General features: G+C 39.0%; 1 long non-coding RNA gene across 2 annotated transcripts in view; it reads left to right on the top strand.

Moving 5' to 3' along the window:
* The window catches only part of LOC123567956 (uncharacterized), a 162,869-nt gene that overhangs the window by 73,872 nt on the left and 63,344 nt on the right, over positions 1 to 25,653 (top strand). For both annotated transcript variants that reach the window (XR_012418041.1, XR_006691164.3), the window contains one exon: positions 3,944 to 4,119. This is a non-coding gene — a long non-coding RNA (uncharacterized lncRNA). The remainder of the gene's footprint in view (positions 1 to 3,943; positions 4,120 to 25,653) is intronic.

Raw genomic sequence — 25,653 nt, 5'->3', positions numbered from 1 at the left:
GTCAGAGAAAGTTGAGAAAATGCTATGAGGTGGGAGCAGAGGACACTTGCAGTGATTTGGGACACATGTGAGACACACCAGGGACCCCTTGAATCAGAGAGATATGGGCTAGGGATTCTCGAGATTTTTCCAGTGAGGGTTACATAAGGGGCACCTCTTCTGTTGCTTTATTGTGACATACATTTCTGATTGAACCGTCAGGCTTTTGAAACCTGAGGAAATGTGGCCTATACATATGCTATGATGAGCTGGGTTATGCAGCTTATAATGGAGGCAGAAAAAGATGCTGTGATTCGCGTCTATTCTTTGCTCATTCTCTTTCATTGTCTGAAGTCCACTTTTTCCCTAATCGTATGACCACTGGGACTAGAGACCCCATGGACGGAGTTCTGAGTGATCCAGAGGAACACTGTAATAAGAAGCTGCTTCCTATTGATCTCCCCCTCCCAGTAAGCTCTGTATTTGGATTGCTTTGGATGTGGGGGGAGTGGGGTGAGGGCAAACATCCAGGAACTTACATTTCCAAGAGCTTTGTGGCTTATACTCAGAAACTCAGTGAACTGATAATGATGGCAAGCAGAGGTTAAATCCCCATCTCATCATCAAACTGGGAAGAATAAAGGATTTGTATTCAGTCACACAATGTGGAATGAGGGCAGCTCTTAAAATGATTGCTTAGGGTGCTTTTTTCTCATTGCCTCTATCTGTATGTGATAAAATCTGCTCAAAAAGAAAATTTTGACTAGATATATAATAAATGAGAAATGCCCTTGGGAAAAGGGAAACACCTGTTTTTCCCCACTCTGTTCAATTCCTACCAGTTAATTCCTCAGGAATATTTAGGTGGCAGACATCAACAGTACAGCACCCTGCCTCCCCTATCCCCTCCCCAACACAAGTCCCTCTGGCATTTCAAATTAAGAGTTATTTTTTCTTCTTTGGCAGACGAGTTTGCCTTTATACTGCCTCCATGGGGCCATGGGAGTACCCTGTCCCTGAATGTACACAAACCCGTTTGAAAAACCTGATGTGGAAATGATCCATAGAAACAAGAGAATGCCTTTGCTTTTGACCATACATGGATCTTGGCACTGTGTGTGGGGAATTCTCCTGGGCTGTTACACAGCCTCTGCCCTGTGCCCTTGGTGGGGAGGCGGTTGTGCTTTCTTTAGCATGGGTGCTTTTAGAGGGTGACCGCTCAAAAACCTCAGATACTTTCCCCTCCCAACAGAAGGGCCCTGCCCCGGGATTTTAGCCAGAGCAGAAACAACCCAAAGGGAGAAGTTTCTGAACATTCTCTTACTTGAAATCCATTTCTATTCCTCACCATAGCTTTGCAAGAACTTCTTTTATGACAGCCTCCCGCAGAAGTTTAAAAAATTTTCTTTTCCACTTAATTTACTTTCCAATGTCTTACTCATACTTGGCCTCTGTCTTTATTTTACTTCTGTGAGAGTTGAAGGTAATAATATTATTTAATAGCCGTATATACACCTTCCCACACAGGGGCTACATCCTTGTTATATTACAAGCCCGCAGCTCCTCATTTTATTCCTCGAAATCAAGAGGAAAACCCCCAACAGAACGTGCTAGATAATTAGCTTGGCTACCGTTTGCTGCAGAACACATTTTTGGTTGGCTTTGGCCTTCAGGCCTCAGCGGAGGGGGCAGTCAGAATGACGGCAGCCTGCTGCAGCCAGATCCCAGCTACCTCACCACAGCCCGTAATTGTTTATGAATTAAGCTTTTGCCAAACAAATCTACACGTTGTCTAAACCTTCCATCCCCAGGGTGCATTCCAGCCCACCCACGAAAGTGCAGCGTGGGGCTGCACTTTGAAAAGTCTTATTCCATCCTTGGCAGAGTTGGTTGGGATTCAGACTTTTTGGTTTTTATCTTTATTGGCAGCATCAGCTAAATCTGGGATTGTTTCTGATCCCCTTTAAATGGTGGCACAGGTGGCACATGTCAAAACTGAGTTCACATCTCTTTACCCCATAACCTATCCCCTGAGAATAGTGTCCCTTTCTGCTCCACAGCTAGTCCCCAGCCCTGCAAGACGGGAAAGCCCTAGTGGAAAGTCCTCCCACACACACAGTGGATAGAGTAATCCAGCAGCAATAAGCCAACAGTTGCTGCTCGGTATTTGAACATCATTTAATGAGTGCCTAGAATTCATCTGTAAATGCACATTGTTAATTTAGGGCTTGCTATTCATTAATTAGGGGTTTAGTGGCAAGTGCCATTGAGCTATCTGCAATGTTTAAGGTTACATCAAGCCCTAGTAAACGGCTTGCTGATAACAAGATGCATCCATCTTCATTACTCGGCCACTCCTGTCTGACTTTGCTCAGCATCTTCGAAGGGCTATGTCTCTTGGAACTGAAGAATTAAACTTTTATCCAAACCAGATTCTGCTCTTTCACCTCTTCTGATTCCTTGAGTACTTCCCATTTATTCTGCCAAATGACATCTGATTACCTAACATGGAGTGGAGCAGGGTCTTAACCTAAAGCAGTCTGCAGATCTCAGTTCTCAGTTGGAAAGTTCCAGTGGGTTAACGCTAAGGAAGCCCTCACATTTCCATTTCATCTGATACTGGGCTCAGTGTAAAAGAAATAGTTTCAAATTTTTCTTCTCATAAGGTTGCAGTTCCAGTACAATTTTTTCTTAAGCCAGAGAAATACAGGAAATTAATTTTAAACCTGAAGAATAAATGTCCCTATTGGTTCAAGTTTACTTTTGCTGTGTTTCTCTCTCTGAAAAAATGTATTATTTGAGGCAATCATGGTGCCAAATGAAATAATTCCAACCACCTAAAGAGCCTTACATGTTGAGTCTCAGCTGTACAAACGTAGTCATGTTGGAGGTGCATGCTCAGTCACCAGAGGGGCTCCAAACCTAGACTCCTTTTCCATTTCTAGGCCCGCAGTTGAAGCAGGCAGTGAGAGCGAATATTTAGAGGGAACTGCTCTTAAAGAAAATTATATAAGTGCAAGTTTGTTTATCCTTCAAATGCTGGGTTAGAGGACTTGCATAAAAACTAACTTCCATTGACAAAGGATCTCTGTAAGTAGTTGATTCCAAGAAAGGAGACAGCTACCTGGCATGACTGTTTAACACATTAGGGTGCTTGCAGGGAGAGCCTACTGCTCCCCTGAACCATGGTTCAATTTTAAGCATCACTGACCAGGATGGGTTATTGTAACTATGTTGAGAACTGAGCTTGGAGAGCCTGATGCTCAGTGTGTGTGAGGGAGAGGGGAGGAGGAGGAGGAGGAGCTGCCTACTGGAATAATAGCCCAAGGGAGGGTATCTGAAAACCTTTGCACCACTGAGCTGGCACACTTATCACAGGGTGACAGTCTATACCGGGGGCCTGCAGTGCGTTGCTGTTTGTGGTGCATGCTGCCAACTGGCTTAGAAAATTCAGATTCCCTTCTCAGATAGAGAGAGTAGGAGGCAAAATGTCAGCTGACTGACATTCTCAACAACAGGTCTTTCTCTGCTCAGGATGCTGGAGTGTGGATCTGTGGATCCCAGCCTGGTCTGCTGGGTTGGAGTAGGAGGTAGCTCTTCCCAGAGAAGGCTCCCCTCTCTGTTGTTACCATGAGCCCACCGGGGGCTAGCATTCAGCTGGCAGGCCCCCTTCACTTCTCACAGACTAGCAGCAATGCCATCTTGTTTTCTCTCCTTTCAGTTTTTGTAATTAAATTCCACAAACACTAAGGTTAAAAAAAAAAAAAAAGATGAGTTGTATCTGCAGATCTTCTTCTTGTTCTACATCTTACTAAACACAAAATAGAAAATGCCTCAGAGACTATGGTGAGAAAAAAAACAAAGCAAACAAAAGGCTTGGTTTATAATGTTTAGTCATGAAGTTACCTACATTATATGTGATTGAAAGAGACAATCTTAAGCCGAGGATTTCTTAATTTACCAGAATGATGCACTGGACACTTGAAGTAAGAGCCCTTTGAAGCTGACGTGCTGCAGGATAAAACACACTCTTTCTCTGGAAAAGAGAAAGCCAAGATACTGTGGGAGCACAAGGAACAATGAAGCCAATGAAACGGAGGTCAGAGCTGAAGGTTTCTGCTAGAAGCAAGCTATATACAGGTATTTTAATTTTTTTCATTCAGCCAGAAATTCTGCTCTGGGACCCAGAGCACTGCATGCAGACTGAGAGTCAGAAAAGCGCTCAATTGTTCAATTTTTATCATTCAATATTATATTAAAAATTTTTAGGCTCTTCGGGTCAAGGCGACTTTTAAAAGGTTAAAAGCTATTCAAAAGGGTTACCATATCCATAAAAGCAAATGAGATTAAGCCTAAAGACTGATGGAGGAAAAACAATAATTTAGATAAACTGCCACTGCCTCAAAAATGTTTTGACTTTTACCAGGGAAAGGGAATTCAAAGATTCTTAGATTGGTTGTCATATCAAAGAAAGATTCATTAAATGTGAAGCAATTATTTTAGTGCTTTTTATCGTTTGGTGTGTTTTAGACTGGGTTCCACCTTTTTTCTGTTACATTCTTTATAATGGTTTGGGAGGTGTAATTGCATGGCTTCAACGTCCATCTGTCAACTATTGACCTCACTGGTTGTGCATCTGTAACATCAGACACTGTTGTCATGGAAAGAATTAAGATGTTTCAATCCAATGTATTGCAAAGTTAGCAAACCCATAACATGGTCTGGATCATATGGAAGGGTTTAGAAAATCTGTTTCAGAGGCCTCAGAGAAAAGTGAATAGGATATTCCCATTAACACTTATCTCCACTACTTACCATTAATTGAGAAAGTTATTGCATGAAAACGGAAGACCTTAATTTGAACCTTGAACTCTTCTGAAGAGAGTACTCCAAACCAAAATGTTGGGGTTCAGTAACTGAGACAAAAACCATTACATGCTTTCAATATGAAGTTACATTCGTATCATTGATTGACTTGGTGGCAACTATGGAGTTTCTGTCCTTATGGGGCCTCTTTAATTTTTGCTCAAAGTACTTAAAAGTGTGATTTAGTCTGGCTTTTGTCCTGATCTCAAAAAACTGAACCTGCTAGAAAGCAGGTCTCTTAGAGCTGGTAAACCTGCCAGAGGGGATTACAGCAATCAGAGCTAGGTGTTATTTGCTCAAAAGTCTATGGATATAGAATAGCAAATTTTCTTGACATGAAAGTAAAAAGTTGATATAAAAATTTAATTTTATCTGCTGAGGAAAGTTGGTCTGGCCTGATAAAATTAAATGGATGGAAATAATATTTTGGACACCTAAATTTTATTTTCATTGTCTTGTGACTGAACAAATAAGTACTCCAGGTAAGAAGGGCTACAATTCCCATTTCATGAGAAATATTCTCTAACAAAGAGTTTTTGGGCTACATATTTTTCACTTTCATAAATTCTGAAAGGAGAATGGTTGATGTGGACATTAAAAGAATTGGCTTTCTTGGATCACAAAATGACAAAGCAAAGCTGATATATCCGAGAAGAGTTTAAAAAGCAATGTGGTTGGCCCTGCCTGAAGAAAATCTACTATGTGAAACCAAAAATTTACAGATGAATAAACGAAGGGATGATTACTCATATTGTAAAAGAGTCTTTAAAGAATTCCCCTAGGATTCTTTTAAAGGCTGAGCTCCACCAGTTCATGAAAGTGTTTGTATGCAGATCATTAACTATTTGACAGGCAGGCTGGAAGGGGCAGAGGAATAACTGACACCTGAGGATCATCAAATCTCTAAATAAACATTGATAAAACAATCGTGAAAATCAAAGCAAAAAAATAGGATATTTACTTATAAGACATGCTTTATATACTAGAGCTGTTGGAGGCACACTATTTGGGTTCAAATGCTAGCACTGCCACCTGTTTAGCTGTGTGACCTTGGATAGGTTATACAACCTCTCTGGATACCAACCTTCTAGGTATAAGGATTACATGAGTCAATATATATAAAGCATTTAAACAGTGGTCTGCCACATAGTAATTGCTACACACTTTTCTAAGGTGAATCTGGACGAGCTATTACAAAATATCTGTTCTTTACCAAAGCAGAGCTTATTAGCACAATCATGAGACTGGATATAATTTCACAAAAGCAAAATACTTTCTAGCCCCCAAAAGAAAAAACAAACGAAAAGCACTGAGAAATAAATTCTACTTTCTCATTGAGTTTCTAAGGAAGTCAATCTGAAGTTTAACTTTCTTTAAAATTATTGTTCTAACTTTAGTTTTCTAGGAGTTTAACAGAAGTTTTAAGTTTGAGAAATACATACAGGCAGTCAGCAATCTAGTATCTGTTGATTTTTCTATGTTAAAAGGCTTTGATTCACCTATTATTACATTTGTCATCTTAAGAACAATAGTGCATAGGTTGAAATAAAACATTCTTATTTGTGGGAAAGAAAATCTTTTGCTTGGTTAATTTCACTTGGTTCACACAAGAATGGTTGCCTTCTGTGTATTCTACTCACTGTCTCTACTTATATAAAGCTTTCAGCTTGAAATGGACATTAATTGATGTTTTCGAAAGGAACAACCAGTTACAAGGTGTCTACATTTGCTCTCTTAGTCTGATGAAATGGTTGTGTAAAACAGGTTGCCAAACCAAAAATATCAAAAATGGACATGAAGGTCATGGCACTAGGAAGCTGAGTTGGGTGAACAGGGGGAGGCTCACAGGCTCGCTGTGGCTGAGGGAGCCTGCTCTGGGATCCTGCAGTCCACAGTTGGCTATATCATGTCAGTCCTGACATGGCACACGAGAAGGCCCAGACTGTTGTAAGGGCCAGAAATGACACTTTTTAAAGATTATAAACAGTCTCCTAATTATTCAATGGATTCTTCCTTTGTGTTCCCTGAAACTCCTCTTCCACTCAGAATAGGTTTCCTTATCTGACCAGCCCTCATCTTGTGTCATAAGACCCTCAACTATGGCACACGCTAGCCCGTATCTTGGTTGGATACAGGTTAAATGAAAATATGCTTTCTGCTTCTCACACTTAGTTTATGTGAGTGAAAACTGATGGAAATGCGTAAGTAAATAGTTTTTAAGTGCAGGAGATCAAATTACCTCCTTCACAACTTGAAGTTCTTGACAGCTTTGGAAATACTATGCTTTTTTTCAAATGTAAAAGTGGGATGATCTTTACCTACTCTCACAGCAGATTGCCAAATTGTCAGCTTTCAGTGTATTATTTTTTGAAAAAAGTTAAGTGATTTGATTCATTTTGGGGGAACATTTCTCAAGTTCAGAAAACTTAAAACCATGACATTCTATAAATGTTTTTATTTCTGACTTGAGTTATATAGAATAAGGGACAGAACTTAGTTTAAGTGGGAGCTAATTTAGTTGCCTTTAGTTAAACAACTGTCTCTTACTGCAGTGGTCCCCAACCCCAGGCCATGGACGGGTACCTATCAGAAACCAGGCTGCATAGCAGGAGATGAGTGGCGGGCAAGCCAGCAAAGCTTCATTTGTGGTTACAGCCACTGCCCATCACTCACATTACTGCCTGAGCATGAGCACCGCCTCCTGTCAGACCAGCCACAGCATTACATTCTCATAGGAGCACAAACCCTATTGTGAACTGCACAGGTAAGGGATCTAGCTTGTCTGCTCCTTATGAGAATCTAATGCCTGATGATCTGTCATTGTCTCCCATCACCCTCAGAAGGGACCGTTTAGTTGCAGGAAAACAAGCTCAGGGCTCCCACTGATTCTACTTTATGATGAGTTGTATAATTATTTCATTATATATTACAATGTAATAATAATAGAAATAAAGTGCACAATAAATGTAATGTGCTTAAATCATCTGAAAACCATCCTCCGCTTGCAGTGAGCTGAGATCCAGCCACTGTATTCCAGCCCGGGCGACAGAGTGAGACTCCGTCTCAAAAAAAAAAAAGAAAACCACCCTCCCTGCCCCTGGGTCTGAGGAAAAATTGTCTTCCATGAAACCGGTCCCTGGTGTCAAAAAGGACAGGGACCACTTTCTTACTGTGTATTCCCTTTTTGTCCAATTGCTGTTATATGTTAGTACCAAGAAATCAAATTCTGTTACACTTGCATACAAATCTCCCAAAGCAAACTCCCAGGTTTATGTTCCTGTTATATTTTCTCATTATACATTTAACCTTTGCAACACTTGACACAAGTATAACTGAACAATTTATTTGTGTAATTATTTGTTTAACGTCTGTCTTTATGGATCGACATTAAGCTCTCTCATGATAGGAGCATATCTGTCTGATTCAGTAAAGACCAAGGATCATACAAATAGTAGGTGCTCAGAAAATTTCTTTAATAAAAAACAGACACTAGTAAATATTTTGTGCTTATTCCACTTCATGGTAATTGAGTATCTATATCATACAAGTCCCACTGAAATTCTTTTTTATTTAAAAATTTTAACTTTTTTTCAATTTTATTTTGTATTGCTACATATTATACATATATATTTTTAGAGTGCATGTCATAACTTGATCCATTCAAAAATCAAATTAGGGTAACTGGGATACCCATCACCTTAAACATTTATCTTTTCTTTAAGCTAGGTACATTCAAATTATTTGCTTCTAGCTATTTTGGAATATACAATTGATTAAGTCAACTGTAGTCACACTACCAATTTATTGAACACTAGGTCTTATTTCTTTTATCTAAGTGTATATTTATACCCATTAATCAACCTCTCTTCATCCCCCTCTGTCCCCTACCGTTCCCAGTCTCTAACCAACATATATTGGTTAAAATATTCAAACTTGTATAGAAGGGGAATGAATGAAAAGTAAAATTTGTCTTTACTACCTCCTACTGATCTGTAAAGATTTCCAAAGACAATGATTTTAACTGCTTCTTTCTTGTAGCATTCTGACATTTCCCATTTTATCTCTAAATCATATATTATTTTCTTGATTTTCTTAAGACTTGAGATCATATCTATTGATTTCCAAATGAAAGATGGTAAGTTTTATGTACTTATACTCTTTCCCTTCTTCTTATTTCCCTTCCAAGTTCTGATATTTTTGTTGGTTATTTTTGGAGGTAGTGTGTTAGTTTTTATATTGGCTCTCTTTATCACTTAGTATTATCCTTAACCTATGTTTTTCAGTCACCAGTTTTAGACTGCCTCTATTTTCCCCATACTAGGTGAGATGAGAAAATCAGCTCACCAACTTTCTTTCTTTTTTTCTTTCCCCCTGCTGACTTTTGTCAGTGGAATCGTTACATTTTACATGTTTTAAAGTTTAAAGCAACTTACATGTAAACAGATTTATAATAATTTACACTTACATGTTGATATTTTTATATTTGTGTCACTTATAGTTTGGTTTTGAAAGTATAAAAAGTCTTTTACATATTGTCTATAGTTTGATTTAAAAACATAAAAATCTGAAATATATAAAAATTATAATGATACAAATATTACTCTCTGTAAAACCATGTCATATGATTAGGCACACAGAGAAAGCAGTATAATTTCATATCATTCCAAACACCAACTAAAAAGGATTTTATATATATATATGTTTACATAATATGCTATCTGTATATGTATGTATATATACATCAACAATTGCTCAAAATGTCTTTTTTTACTTTCCTTTATATTTCACCATGAATTCATCTTACATCCATTTTCTCATGTACATTACCATTCTCAATATCCTTAACTCACCTCCAATTAATATAAAATTATTTTTTTATAAAGTCCTCTAATTTCCTTCTAATGATGTACTGTTCATTCTGACATTTCTTTCATTGTACCTCTGGGTCAGGTTACACTGTCCTTGTATTCCTTTTCTTCTTCTTGGTTATTTTTTCATATTGCTGGAGTACATCTTCAAAATATTTTCTTTAGAAAAGGGATGAGAAGTAAACTTTCTAAGTTCTTTCATGTCTACAAATGCCTTTATTTTTTCACTTAAATTTTGTCTACAACTGCACTTCATCTATAATTATATGTTTAACATTGCTTTATAGTCTTTTAGTATGTTGTGTTGTGTAAACTAAAAGGACATTTGTGTTAATCTGATGCTCATTTCTTTTTGGTTAATCACTTTTTTTCCCTCTCTGAAACGTGTTTTTTTGTTTGTTTGTTTGTTTGTTTTTTGAGATGCAGTCTTGCTTTTTCGCCCAGGCTGGAGTGCAGTGGCGCAATCTCGGCTCACTGCAAGCTCTGCCTCCTGGGTTCACGCCATTCTCCTGCCTCAGCCTCCTGAGTAGCTGGGACTACAGGTGACTGCCACCATGCCTAGCTAAGTTTTTGGTATTTTTAGAAGAGATGGAGTTTCACCATGTTAGCTAGGATGGTCTCAATCTCCTAATCTCATGATCGGCCCACCTCAGCCTCCCAAAGTGCTGGGATTACAGGTGTGAGCCATTGCACCCAACCCCCCTCTGAAAGTTTTTGCAATTTTTCTCTTCATGCATGCTGTTCTGAAATTTTACAATGATGTATTTAGTGCAAATATTTTCCACCGAACATTTGATGGGATTTGTCAGTGACTGAATTTATATTTTTCCTGGCTGATGGAAATTTTAATTTATTTTCTTTTGTTATTTCTTTGATTATTTCAACTCCTTTATTGTTTATATTGTCTCCTTCTAAAACACCTCTACAGATTGGTATAGGATATTCTGGATCGGTGCTCTAGATCATTGCTTTTCAAATTTTAATGTATTAAAAAATAGAAACTTATTTTTTATTTCTAAGAACTCATAGCAGCCTCTTTTTAAATTATAAATACAATATATTCTTGAATTTCTGAGGATACTAACTAGGATTTTTAATGTTTTATTTTATTCCTTGCATTATTACTGATTCTTCTGGGGTCAGTTTTTCTATTTATTCACTTTTGTCTTTCTTTTTCTTCTACTTGATTCCCCTTAAACATCTGGTCTTGGCTGACTACTAATTTTTGTGCATAAAGGACTATATTCATCAATGTAGAGAGCTGGCATGGGTAATTTTTGAAGTTAAACAGACCCTTTCACCCAAAAGGCCACTGTCCTGAATGGGAGGACTGCCAAGCCCTGTGTCAAAGGGTGAACCTTATTGTTAAGTGGCTATTTTATTTTGTTTATTTATTTTGAGACAGAGTCTCACTCTGTCGCCCAGGCTGGAGTGCAGTGGCGTGATCTCGGTTCACTGCAAGCTCCACCTTCCAGGTTCATGCCATTCTCCTGCCTCAGCCTCCCAAGTAGCTGGGACTACAGGTGCCTGCCACCACGCCCAGCTATTTTTTTTTTTTTTTTTTTTTGTATTTTTAGTAGAGACAAGGTTTCACCATGTTAGCCAGGATGGTCTTGACCTCCTGACCTCATGATCCACCTGCCTTGGCCTCCCAAAGTGCAGGGATTATAGGCATGAGCCACTGCGCCCGGCCAACAAGTGGCTTTTTTATTTTTAGTATATGAACAGGCCTGGGGCACCACAAGTGTCAAATAAGTCAAATGCTTCATATATGAAGGAAAAAGATGAGCTACCTAAGTCCAGATTTCTGAGGATGATCTTCCAGTTATAAACCCTTATGGCTGCCCCTTAGCCACTTCTGTCTGTATGTGGTTGGAGACTCATCAGAGATCTTTTAAGGAAAATGATTCCCAATTCCACTATATCTTTTTTGGGTTGTAATTTACTCTACTAGAGTTTATTTAGCAATATAATCCAATCTGTCTCCTGCCTTCCAAGACTTCATCAAACTTTCTGGCCTGCTAATGTCACCTTCTTTCCCCTCCCTTTTTTTGGGTTTGTTTCAAGTCCTGCTAAGGATTTATTTATTTTTATATAGATATTGTCATTTTGATGAGTATTTAGAATGAGGAAGAGGCAACTGCAGGTCTGTCCACCATCTCAAACTAGGAAACTATATAGCTATCTTAGAATTGCTCTACATGGTTATCTGAACTTGGCTAAAACTCTTCTGGCTGCTCACAAATAGACCTAACTGTAAATAGGTAAATTCCCATACAGTTTCCCCCAGACCATGATAATTATTCTTCATGGATCAAGTAGGATTTAATAGTGTTAAGGGCTTTAGATAATTCTAAATTGTTCCCTGAGCCTCTTGGCAGTTTCATATGCGTATAGAAGAGTGGGATAACAAAACAAAGTAACTATAGAGATGTACGTAAATGAAGAAGGCTAAAACAAAAACTAAAGTTAAAGCAGAATTTGAACCAACTTGGAATTTACTTTGGGGTGTTACATATTTTTATGCTAGTTGGGCTTGACCAACTCTATCTTGGATTTGCCAAGAAAATAATTGATGTGGTCATGGAGCCAAGAATGATAACATGTGAAGATCTGTGGAGGATTGGCAGGACCCCAGATCACTGGGAAAAAGCCAAAGGAGTACCTATTTTTAAAAGGCAATAAAAAGTTGTTTGAGAATAAATGACCTTTTACATAGACAAAAAGCAGTGCATACTGATTAACTCAAATAAGTTTTAGACAGTCTTACAGAGTAATGGCCATTACGAGTAGAGGAACAATGTGTTCATATATTGTATCAACATAACGTTAAATATCCAAAACTTAATACAAGTTTTTAAATGAAAAAATATTTATTTATTATCACCATTTTATTAGGATTTTAATCTGTATCTTGTTAAGCAGCTGGATAATTTAAGACATCTGGATTTTGGCCACATTTCTTGATTTTTGTTCAAATTGTATGTTGTCATTTAGATGCTTCTAATAACACAGAAATATGATGTTAAATTGAAAATTTTGAGTCATTGTTGAGATGCCAATTTCTTTCTTGATATGTATGCAGGATATATGTTAAAAATTTGCATATATGACTGAAACCTGGTGGTGGCTGTCTTACACTAGAATTTAAAATTAAATTTAAAATAAATTCAATAGACTAAGTAATTGTCCTAAAATCAAATCAAATAAAATGGAACACATGCTGATATAAGATGTTTTAATTAAGAAGGAAAAAAGTATGTCCATAAATTGGAAGTTGGGAAGAACTATTAGGTAATCAGAAGTCCCTTAGAGTCCCCAAGCATTATTATCCACTGACTTTATAATTTGATAGGATCTTTCACACCTCTGATCTTTATATGTAGCTTTCACTTCTGGGATCTACTTTTTTTTTTTTTTTTTCGAAGTGGAGTCTTCCTTTGTCGTCCAGGCTAGAGTGCAGTGGTGTAATCTCGGCTCACTGCAGCCTCTGCCTCCCAGATTCAACAGATTCTCCTGCCTCAGCCTCCCAAGTAGCTGGGATTACAGGTGTCTGCCACCACGCTGAGCTAATTTTTGGATTTTTAGTAGAGATGGGGTTTCACCATCTTGGCCAGGCTGGTCTCGAACTCCTGACGTTGTGATCCACCTACCTCGGCCTCCCAAAGTGCTGGTATTACAGGCATGAGCCACCATGCCCGGTCAGGATCTACCTTTTCCTTCCTTATCTTGAAAATCATCTACTCATCCTTCAAGTCTGAATCCTGTGAAGACTTCCTTGCCTCATATTTTGAGTTAATTTCTCTGTGTTCTTGTTCCTTTGGTATTTTGTACACTCAGATGCAACCCACATTTGTTGTATGCCTGTTGCTTACCAGATACTGCACCATGAAATGATAACTATATCGCAGGGGCACAACCTCACTGTGATGACCCTTATTTAACCAGTTGAGGAAGCCCAAGTCCCAAGAAGGTAAATGAATTGCCCAAAGTTACACAACTAGCAAGTAGCAAATACAGATACAGATTTACATTGCATAATTATTTATAGTTCTTTCTCCATCACTGGTCTTTAAACTCTTCAAAGACAGAAAAATATCTTATTCATCCCTTGGTCCTAGTAGCTGCACAGTGCCTGGCACATGGTCAAAACATATTTGCTGAACAAATAAATTAATGAATAAACAATGTAGTGAACTTGCATTAAAGGCAAGCCGCACTCCAGTAAAGTGTAAATAATTTACTTGTCTCATTTCTTAAAAAGCTGACATTCAGTAGATATTCATTAACATTCCCATTTCTATGCTTTACCAGATTTTGATTTAGGTAGAAGCATAATGAGTGGTTATGAAAATATGGACTATAAAAACAGTTAAAAGAACTAAGTATGCTTAAGGTAGAAGCACCATGCTGATGGTTTGGTTCAAGACCCAGACAATGCTGAAGAAAAATCAGTTCACTTTTTATTAGAGATGTATTTATATTTAATGTGTATAAGGCACTTCATCAGTCATCATGGGAGTAGTAAAGTGTATAGACACAGCCCCTACATCAAGTTCCTAACTTCTACATAAGACAGCATGTAAGAGATATATGTTCATAATGACAAGATAAGGTACACTGTTTTTCGACTCCTTTGCAACTGGAAACTGAGGAAAGATTCTATAAAGTGTTTAGACATAAGATAAGCCTTAGACAGAGCCTATTAAGTAGTAGGTGCATAATGTTTGTTAAATGTTGAATGGCATTTTGAATGTTGAAACTTAGGGAATGCTGTGGTTTGAAAGTCTCCCAAATTTTATGTGCTGGAAATTTAATCCTCAAATTCATGTGTTGTTGGCATTTGGAAGTGGGGCCTTTCGGAGATATTTAGGATTAGATAAGGTCATCAGGATGGGGTCCCTGTAGTGAGACTAGTGACTTTGTAAGAAGATGAAGAGAGACCTGAGCTGGTACACTCTTGCTCTCGCCAAATGATGTCTTCTACTATGTTATAGTTCAGCAAGAAGGCCGTCAGCAGATACCAATGCTGTGGTCTTGGACTTCTCAGCCTCCAGAACCATGGGTGAAATAAACTTCTATTTTTTATAGATTACCTAGTCTCAGGTATTCTTAGATAGCAACAGAAAATAGACTAAAATAGTAAATTGGTACTAAGAGGTAGGTCTGTGGATAATAATGAATATATGAGCTTTAGAACTGGATAATGGATAAAAACTGGAACAGGTTTGTTGAATGCTAGAAAAAAAAGCCTTTATTGCCATAAATGGAGAATTAATGGCAATTCCTATGGAGGGCTTAGAAGACGACTGAGGAAAAGTGTGGAGCTTTTCAGAGATTACCTAAGTGGTCATGATCAGTAGCTTAATAGAAATATAAACAGTAAAGGCCATTCTGATGATGTCTCAAATGGAACTGAGGCACAAGATACCAGAAAATGAAATAAAGACCACCTTTGTTGTAAAGTTGCAAAACATTGCTACATTGTGTCCATGCCCTAGAATTTTGTGGAATGCAGAATTTAAGAGCAATGAACTAGAATATCTGCTGGAAAAAATTTCTAAGTAGCAAAGCATTCAGGTTTCTGCATGGCTGCTTCTCACTGTTTACAGTGAAATAAGAGAGCAAAGAGATGACTGAAAGATAGAATATATAATTAAAAGGGAAACAAAGTGGAAAGACTTGGAAAATTATCAGCCTGGCTCTGTGGCAGAGAATGAAAGGGCATTTTCACAACAGGAAACCAAAGGTGTGCTCCAGTGACCATTTGCTAAGGAGATTAGATAGAAAGGATAATCAAGACAATGGGAGAAAAACACTGATGGTATTTCAGAGATCTTTGAGACTGCCCCTTCCATCACAGGCCCAGAGCCCTAGGAAGGGAGAATGATTTTGGAGAACAGGCTGCTTCCCAGGGCCACATCAGGCCTATGCTCCCCACACACATTTGGGCACAGTACTTTTAGCTGCCCCGGTTGTGGCTCAATGGCTCTAGGTGTGGCTCAACCTGCTGCTCCAGGAGATACAAGCCATAAGCCTTGGTGGCACCCATATGGTGCCAATTCTGTAGGTTCACAGAAAATAAGAGCTGTGGAGACATAGCAACCTTCACCTAGTTTTCAAAGGATGTATCAGACAGCCTGAAGGCCCAGGTAGAACTTTGTCATAGGGATGGAGCCAGTGCTGAGAGTCCCTATTAGGGCAATGTCAAAGAAAATATGAGATTGAAGCTGCCACAGAAAGTCCCCACCAGGGCAAGGCCTATTCAAGCCATGGGAATAGGACCACCACTGAGACCCCAGAGCTGTAGAGCTACCAACATGCAACACCAGCCTGGAAGAACTGAAGCATAGGCTAAACCCAGCAAAGCTATACAGGCAAGGCTGCCTGAAGACTTGTGGCCCCACTGCCAACAGCAGTGTGCCCAGGAGATAAAAGATTACTCTGCAGTCTTAAGATTTAATGTCTTCTCTATTGGGTTTTGGACTTGCTTGGGGACATGTTTTTGCTTACTTCCTGCCTATTTCTCCCTTTTTGGAATGAGAAGGTCTGTCTTATGCCTGTCCCAGCATTGTATTTTGGAAGTAGATGACTTGTTGATTTTATCGACTTACACCTGGAAGGAATTTGCCTCAGGATGAAGCATGCCTTGAATCTCTTTTTTTTTTTTTTTTTTTTGAGACAGAGTCTTGCTCTGTCCCCCAGGCTGGAGTGCAGTGGCACTATCTCGGCTCACTGCAAGCTCTGCCTCTCAGGTTCACACCATTCTCCTGCCTCAGCCTCCTGAGTAGCTGGGACTACAGGCTCCCGCCACCACACCTGGTTAATTTTTTTGTATTTTTAGTAGAGATGGGGTTTCACCATGTTAGCTAGGATAGTCTCGATCTCCTGACCTCGTGATCCACCTGTCTCGGCCTCCCAAAGTGCTGGGATTACAAGCATAAGCCACCGTGCCCAGCCAGATTTCATTCTTAACTAATTTAGATAAGAATATGCTGGAATGAGTTAAACTTTCAGGGCTGTTGGGATGGATTAAATGTATTTTGCATGTGAGAAGGACATGAATTTTGGGGGTCAGGGATAGAATGCTACCATTTGAATGTTTCCCCTAATTTCATGTGTTGGAATATTAATCATCAAATTCATATATCGATGGCATTTGGAGGTGGAACTTTTGGGAAGTAATTAGGATTAGATAAGATCATCAGGATGGGGCCCTTATGAGAGGACTGGTGGCTTTATAAGAAGAGGAAGAGAAACCTGAGCTTGCGTGCTCTTGCACTCTTGCCAGGTGATGTCCTTCACCATGTTATGATGCAGTAAAAATGCCCTTACCGGATGTGGCCCCTCAACTTTGGACTTCTCAAACTCCAGAATTATAAAAAATAAATGTTTTAATTGTTTTTAAAATAAATTAGCCAACCTCAGGTATTTTGTTATAATATTCCCACTGCTACTTCCCAGCCTCTGGTAGCCATCATTTTATTCTCTTACTGCATGAGTTCAATTGTTTTAATTTTTAGCCCCCACTAATAAGTGAGAACATGCAAAGTTTGTCTTTCTATTCCTGGCTTATTTCACTTAATGCAATGTCCTCCAGTTTCATCCAAGTTGTTGCAAATAACAGGATCTCATTATATTTTTATGTCTGAATAGTACTCTACTGTATACATATATCACATTTTCTTTATCCATTTGTCTGTTGATGGTTGTTTAAGTTGCTTCTAAATCTTGGCTATTGTGAATAATAATGCAATAAACATGGGAGTGCAGATATCTCTTTGATATATTGATTTTCTTTCTTTGGGGTATATAACTAGCAGTGGCATTGCTGAATCACATGGTAGCTCTATTTTCAGTTTTTTGAGGAACTTCCAAACTGCTCTTTATAGTGGTTGTAAATTAGTACAACCACTAATGTACTTATTTACATTCCCACCAATGGCATGCAAGGGTTCCCTTTTCTCCACATTCTCACCAGCATTTCTTATTCCCTGTCTTTTTGATAAAAGCAATTTTACTGGGGTGAGATGATATTTCATTGTGGTTTTGATTTGCATTTTCTGATTATCACTGATGTTTAGCACTTTTTCATATACCTGTTTGCCACTTGTATATCTTCTTTTAAGAAATATCTATTCAGATCTTCTGCTCAGTTTTTAATCAGATGAGTAGAATTTTTTTTCCTATTGCTTCAGCTACTTATATATTCTGATTATTAATCCCCTGTCAGATGGATAGTTTACAAATATTTTCTCCCAGTCTATGGGTTGTCTCTTCATTTTGTTGATTTTTTTCTGTTGCTGTGCAGAAGCTATTTAACTTGATATGATCCTGTTTGTCCATTTTTGCTTTGGTTATCTGTGCTTGTAGGGTATTACCTGAGAGATCTCTGCCCAGACCAATGTCCTGGAGAGTTTCCCTAAAGTTTTCTTTCAGTGGTTTCATAGCTTCAGGTGTTAGATTTAAGTTTTTAATCCATTTGTTTTCATTTTTGTATGTAGTGAGAGATAGGGATCTAGTTTTATTCTTTCGCATATGGTTATCCAGTTTTTTCCAGTACCATTTATTGAAGAAACTGTCCTTTCCCCAATGTATGTTCTTGACACCTTTGTCAAAAATAAGTTCACTGTAGATGTATGGATTTGTTTCTGGGTTCTCTATCCTGTTCTATTGGTCTATGTGTCTGTCTTTATGTCAGGACCATACTGTTTCAGTTACTATAGCTCTGTAGTATACCTGAAGTCAGGTAATGTGATTTCTCCAGTTTTGTTCTTTTTGTTCAGGATAGTTTTGGTTATTCTGGATCTTTTGTGGTTCTGTATACATCTTAGGATTTTTTTTTTTTTTCTTCATATTTTTGTGAAGAATGTCATCGGTATTTTGATAGGGAATGCACTGAATCTGTAGATTGTTTTGGGTAATATGGACTGTTTAACAATATTGATTCTTTCAACCCATGAACATGAAATAACTTTCCATTTTTTATGCCCTCTTCAGTTTCTTTCGTCAATGTTTTATACCTTCCATTGTAGAGATCTTTAATTTCTTTGGTTAATTCCCATGTATTCTATTTTATTCGTAGCTATTGTAAATAGAATTACTTTCTTGATTTCTTTTTCAAATTGTTCACTGTTGGCATATAGAAATATTACTGATTTTTGCATGTTGATTTTGTACCCTGAACCTTTACCGAATTTGTTTATAATTTCTAATAGTTTTTTTTTTTTTTTGGTGGAGTCTAGGTTTTTCTAAATATAAGATCATATCATCTGCAAACAAAGATAATTTGACTTATTCCTTTCCAATTTTGGTGCCGTTTATTTCTTTCTCTTGTCTAATTGCTCTAGCTAGGACTTCGAGTGCTATGTTGAATTAAAAGTGGTGAAAGTGGGCATCCCTCTCTTGTTCCACATTTTAGAGGAAAGGTTTTCAGTTATTTCCCATCCAGTACAATACTAATCATGTGTCTGTCATATATGGCTTTTATTGTGTTGCAGTATATTCCTTCTATATGGTTTTTTGAGTGTTTTTTAATCAGGAAAGGATGTTGAATTTTATCAAATGCATTTTCAGTCTCAGTTGAAATGTTCATATGGTTTTTGTCCTTCATTCTATTGATATGCTGTATCACATTGATGGATTTGCGTATGTTGAACCATCCTTGCATTCTTGGGATAAATCCCACTTGGCCATGATGAATGATCTTTCTAATATATTGCTGAATTTGGTTTGCTAGTATTTTGTTAAGGATGTTTATATCAATATTCTTCAGAGATATTGGCCTGTAGTTTTCTTTTTTTGATGTGTCTTTTTTTGGTTTAGTATCAGGGTAATGGCCTTGCAGAATGAGTTTGGAAGTATTCTCTCCTCTATTTGTTGAAGTAGTTTGAGTGGGATTGGTATTAGTTCTTCAAATGTTTGGTCAAATTCAGCATTGAAACCATCAGGTCCTGGGTTTTCTTTGCTGGGAGATTTTTTTATTACTGCTTCAATCTCATTACTTGTTATTAGTCTGTTCAGATTTTGGAGTTCTTCAGGTTTCAATCTTGGGAGGTTGTATGTGTCTAGCAATTGATCCATTTCTTCTAGGTTTTCTAATTTATTGGCACATAGTTACTCATAGTAGCCACTAATGATCCTTTGAATTTCTGTGATATCAGTTGTAATGTCTCCTTTTTTATGTCTGATATTATGTATTTGGGTCTTCTCTCTTTTTTTCTTAGTCTGGCTAAAGGTTTGTCAATTTTGTTTATCTTTTCAAAAAGAAAACACCCTTTCATTTCCTTGATTTTTTGCATTTTTAAAATTTCAATTTCATTTATTTCTGCTCTGATCTTCATACTTTTCTTCTACTAATTTTGGGTTTGGTTGGCTCTTGCTTTTCTAGTTCTCTAAGATTCATTGTCAGGTTATTTGATTTTTTTGGTACTTTTTTGTTATAGGCCATTGTAGCTAAAAACTTTCCTTTTATTACTGCTTTTGCTGTATCCCATAGGTCTTGGTATGTTGTGTTTCCAGTATCATTTGTTTCAAGAAAATTTTCAATTTCCTTCTTAATTTCTTCATTGACCCACTGGTCGTTCAAGAGCATATTGCTTAATTCTCATGTATTTGTATGGTTTCCAAAATTCCTCATGTTATCAATTTCTAGTGTTATTCCATTGTGGTGAGAGAAGATATTTGATACAATTTCAATTTTATTGAATTTTTTAGGACTTGTTTTGTGGCCTAATGTAGGGTCTATCCTTGAGAATGATCCATGTGCTGAGAAAAATATGTATTCTGCAGCCATTGGATAAAATGTTCTGTAAATACCTATTAGGTCCATTTGATCTATAGTTCAGACAAAGGCCAGCGTTTCTTTGTTGGTTTTCTGTCTGGATGATCTTTCCAATGCTGAAAGTGGGGTGTTGAAGTATACAGTTATTACTGCATTGGGCTCAGTCTTTCTCTTCTGCTCTAATAGTATTTACTTTTTGTATCTGAGTGCTTCCATGTTGGGCGCATATATATTTACAATCATTATAGCCTCTTGCTGAATTGACACCTTTTTCATTATGTAATGACCTTCTTCATCTGTTTTCATAGTTTTTGTCTTAAAATCTACTTTGTCTGTTGTAAGTACAGCTACTCTTGCTCTTTTTGGTTTCCATTTGCATGGAATATTTTTCCATGCTGTTATTTTCAGTCAATGTGTGTCTTTAGAGGTAAAGTGGTATTTTTTGTAGGCAATAGATCATTGAGTCTTGTTTTTTTTTTTTTAATCTATTTAGCCATTCCATCTTTTAATTGGTGAGTTTAATCCACCACTTACATTCAATGTTATTATTGTAAGTAAGGACTTACTCCTGCCATTTTGTTATTTGTTTTCTGGTTGTTTTGCAGTCTTCTCTTCCTTCTTTCCTTCCGTTCTGTCTTCCTTTTAGTGAAGATTATTTTTTTTTTCTGGTGGCATGTTTTAATTTCTTGCTTTTTACTTTTTGTGTATCTCTTGTATTTTTTTATTTGAGATGAACAAGAGGCTTTCAAATAATATCTTATAGCCCATTATTTTAAACTGATGACAATTTAACACTGATTGCATAAACAAACAAATAAACAATGAGAAACCTAACAGAAACTTTACACTTTAACTTTGTCCCCTGCTTTTTTACTTTTTGTTTTTTTCTGTTTATATCTTATTGTACTATGTCTTGAAAAGTAGTTGTTGTTATTTTTGATTGGCTCATCATTTAGTCTTTCTACTTAGAATAAGAATAGTTTACATACCACAGTTATAACACTATAATATTCTGTGTTTTTCTGTGTAGTTACTCTTACCAGTAAGCTTCGTACTTTCAGATGATTTTTATTGCTCATTAATCTCCTTTTCTTTCAGATTGAAGAAATGCCTTTACTATTTTCTTGTAGAACAGGTCTGGTGTTGATGAAATCCCTCAGCTTTTGTTTGTCTGGGAAAGTCTTTATTTCTCCTCTGTTTGATGGGTATTTTCACTGGATATACTAATCTAGGTTAAAAGTTTTTTCCCGGCCGGGCGCGGTGGCTCAAGCCTGTAATCCCAGCACTTTGGGAGGCCGAGACGGGCGGATCACGAGGTCAGGAGATCGAGACCATCCTGGCTAACACAGTGAAACCCTGTCTCTACTAAAAAAAAAATACAAAAAACTAGCCGGGCGAGGTGGCGGGCGCCTGTAGTCCCAGCTACTCGGGAGGCTGAGGCAGGAGAATGGCGTAAACCTGGGAGGCGGAGCTTGCAGTGAGCGGAGATCCGGCCACTGCACTCCAGCCCGGGCGACAGAGCGAGACTCTGTCTCAAAAAAAAAAAAAAAAAAAAAAAAAAAAAGTTTTTTCCCTTCAGTACTTAAATATGTTATGCCACTCTTTCCTTGCCTGTAAAGTTTCCACGGAGATGTCTGCTGCCAGACATATTGGAGCCTCTTTGTATATTATTTGTTTCTTTTCTCTTGCTGTTTTTAGAATTCTTTCTTGGCCGGGCGCGGTGGCTCACGCCTGTTATCCCAGCACTTTGGGAGGCTGAGGCGGGCGGATCACAAGGTCAGGAGATTGAGACCATCCTGGCTAATACGGTGAAACCCCGTCTCTACTAAAAATACAAAAAATTAGCCAGGTGTGGTGGCGGGCACCTGTGGTCCCAGCTACTCGGGAGGCTGAGGCAGGAGAATGGCATGGGCCCGGGAGGCGGAGCTTGAGTGAGCCGAGATCGCGCCACTGCACTCCAGCCTGGGTGACAGAGCGAGACTCCGTCTCAAAACAAAAAAAAAGAATTCTTTCTTTACCCTTTATCTGTGGGAGTTTGATTACTGAATATCTTGAGGTGGTCTTATTTGGGTTAAATCTCCTTGGCATTTAATAACCTTCTTGTATTTGAATATTTATATCTTTCTCTAGGCTTGGGAAGTTCTCTGTTATTATCCCTTTGAATAAACTTTCTACCCTGAGCTCTCTCTACTTCCTCTTTAAGGACAATAAATCTTAGGTTTGCCCTTTGGAGGCTGTTTTCTAGGTCTTGAAGGCAGGCTTCATTCTTTTTTTATTCTTTTTTCCTTTGTCTCCTCTGTCTGCATATTTTCAAATACCCTGTCTTCAAGCTCACAAAGTCTTTCTTCTGCATGATCAATTCTGCTCTTAAAAGACTCTGATGCATTCTTCAGTATGTCAATTGCATTTTTCAACTCCAGAATTTCTGCTTGATTCCTTTTAATTATTTCAGCATCCTTGTTAGATTTATCTGATAGGATTCTGAATTTCTTTTCTTGAATTTTGTTATCTTGAATTTTGTTGAGTTTCCCCCAAACAGCTATTTTGAATTCTTTGTCTGAAGAGTCACATGTCTCTGTCTCTCCAGGATTGGTCCCTGGTGTCTTATTTATTTCATTTGGTGAAGTTATGTTTTCCTGGATGGTCTTTGATGCTTGTGGATGTTCTTTGGTGTCTGATAATTGAAGAGTTAGGTATTTATTATAGTCTTCATTGTTTGGGCTTGTGTGTACCTGTTCTTGGGAAGGTTTTCCAGATATTCAAAAGGACTTGGGTGTTGTGATCTAAGATTTTAGTCACTGCCGCTGTATCTGCATTAGGGGGCACTCCAAGCCCAGTAATGCTGTGGCTCTTGTAGATTTGTAGAGGTATCATCTTGGTGGTCTTAGATAAGATTTGGAAGAGTTATCTGGGTTGCCAGGCAGAGAGTCTTGTTCTTTTCCCTTTCTCCCAGGCAAATGGAGTGTCTCTCTCTCTCTGTGCTGAGTTGCCTGGAGCTGGGGGAGGGGTGACACAGACACCCCTGTGGCCACTACCACTGAGGCTATGCTGGGTCAGACTTGAAGTCAGCACAGCACTGGGTCTTTCCCAAGGCCTGTAGTAATCACTGTCTAGCTATTGTCTAACTTTGCTCAAGGGCCTAACACTCTACAATCATCAGGTGGTAAAGCCAGCCAGGCTTTATCCTTCCCTTTAGGGAGGTAGGTTACCCCCACTCCTGGGAAGGTCCAGGGATGCCATCTGGGAGCTGGAGCCTATAGTTGAAAATCTTAGGATTCCATCTGGTGCTCTATTCTACTGTGGCAGAGCTGGCACCCAAATCACAAGACAAAATCTTTCCCACTCTTCCCTATCTTTTCCACAAGCAGAGGAGTCTCTTCCCATAGCCAGCACTGCCCCAGACCTGTGACGAGTGCTTCCTGACTACCTCCAATGTTCATTCAAGGCCCAAGGGCTCTTCAATAGCTTGTGGTGAATGCTGCCAGGCCTGGGACTCTCCCTTCAGGACACTGGGCTCCCTTCTTGCCCAAGGCTAGTCCAGAAATGACATCTACAAGCCAACACCTGGACTCAGGGACCCCAAGAATCAGCACAGTGCTCTACCCAACTGTGTCTCAATTAATACCTAAGCTACAGGACAAAGTTCCCTGTATTCTTCCATCCCCTTTCCTCAAGCAAGAGTCTCTCTCCATAGCCACCACAGCTGGGAATGCACCTGGCCACACCTGAAGCCAGCATGGTCTTGCATCTCACCCAAGGCCCATGGCAAGTACTGCCTGGATACCACTGCTGATTATTCAGGGCCCAAGGGCTCTTTAGTCAATAAGTGATGAATCCTGCCAGGACTGGGTCCTTCCCTTCAAGACCGCTGGTTCTTTTCTGGGCCAGGGTGTCTAGTAATGTCATCTGGGTGCTAGGGTCTGGAATGGTACCCTTTCTTGCTATAGCTGAGCTGGTATCCAAGTTGCAAGACAAAGTCTCTCTGCTCTCCCATCTCCTCTCCTCAAATGGAGGGAAGGCGTCTCACCCACAGCTGCAAGTTGTGTTGTCTGGACTTTGGGGAGGGGTCATGCAAGCACTCTCGGTCACCCTGCCTGGTGTCTCACTAGCTTGTGTGTCTATCAAGTAAACTGGCTCTGAGCGTAGCCGAGCACCAGGAGATGCCCCAGAATTGCAGTCTTTGTGGCCTAGACTGCCTTTCAAGTTTTTATAGGGCCCCAGAAAACTTTAGCCCTCAGTGACGAGGTTTGCCGCAACTCAGATTCCAACTACTGGGATAAGTGATTACCCTCTGGCTAGGATGGCTGTAAATGCTCCCTCCATGGTCACTGGCTGAGTTCTGCCTGGTGTTGCTTTCTGCTGTGACAGGCAGCACTGGGTTCCAATGCAAAGTCCCACAGTCACTGTCCTCTGCCTCCTCCAGGCACACACATTCTGTCTCCATGCCACACAACTGCTGCTGGGGGATGGGGGAAGGGTGGGGGTCAGCAATTCAAGACTGTCTTTCCTACTCTCTTCAGTACCTCTTTCAGTGATATGAAGTTAAAACCAGCTACTATGATCACTCAGCTGAGAGTGGATAGTTGTTCAACTTGGTGTTTTTGTAGGGAGGATGATTGGTGGAGGCCTCTATTTGGCCATCTTTCTTTGCATCCTCTTCCCTGATTTTTAGATTTTTTATAGAGAAAAGATCTTGCTATATTGCCCAAGCTGATTTCAAACTCCTAGCCTCAAACGATGCTCTTACCTTGGCCTTCCAAAATGCTGAGATTACAAGCATGAGCCACCATGTATGGCTGCATTATATTCTTTTGTTTGTTTGTTTTCTTTTTCATTTTTCTTTTTCTTTTTTTCTTTCTTTTTTTTTTTTTTTTGAGATGGAGTCTCGCTCTGTTGCTAGGCTGGAGTACAGTGGCAGGATCTTGGCTCACTGCAACCTCTGCCTCCCGGGTTCAAGCGATTCCCCTGCCTCAGCCCCCCGAGTAGCTGGGATTATAGGCGCCCGCCACTACGCCTGGCTAATTTTTTGTATATTTAGTAGAGACAGGGTTTCACCATGTTGACCAAGCTGGTCTTGAACTTCTGACCTCAGATGATCCACCTGTCTTGACCCCCCAAAGTGCTGGGATTACAGGTGTGAGGCACTGTGCCTGCCAG

This window comes from Macaca fascicularis, chromosome 1 (genome assembly GCF_037993035.2).
Source record: "Macaca fascicularis isolate 582-1 chromosome 1, T2T-MFA8v1.1".
NCBI lineage: Eukaryota > Metazoa > Chordata > Mammalia > Primates > Cercopithecidae > Macaca > Macaca fascicularis.
Note: the sequence above shows the minus strand (reverse complement) of the source record. Positions and strands in the feature narration are given on the sequence as shown.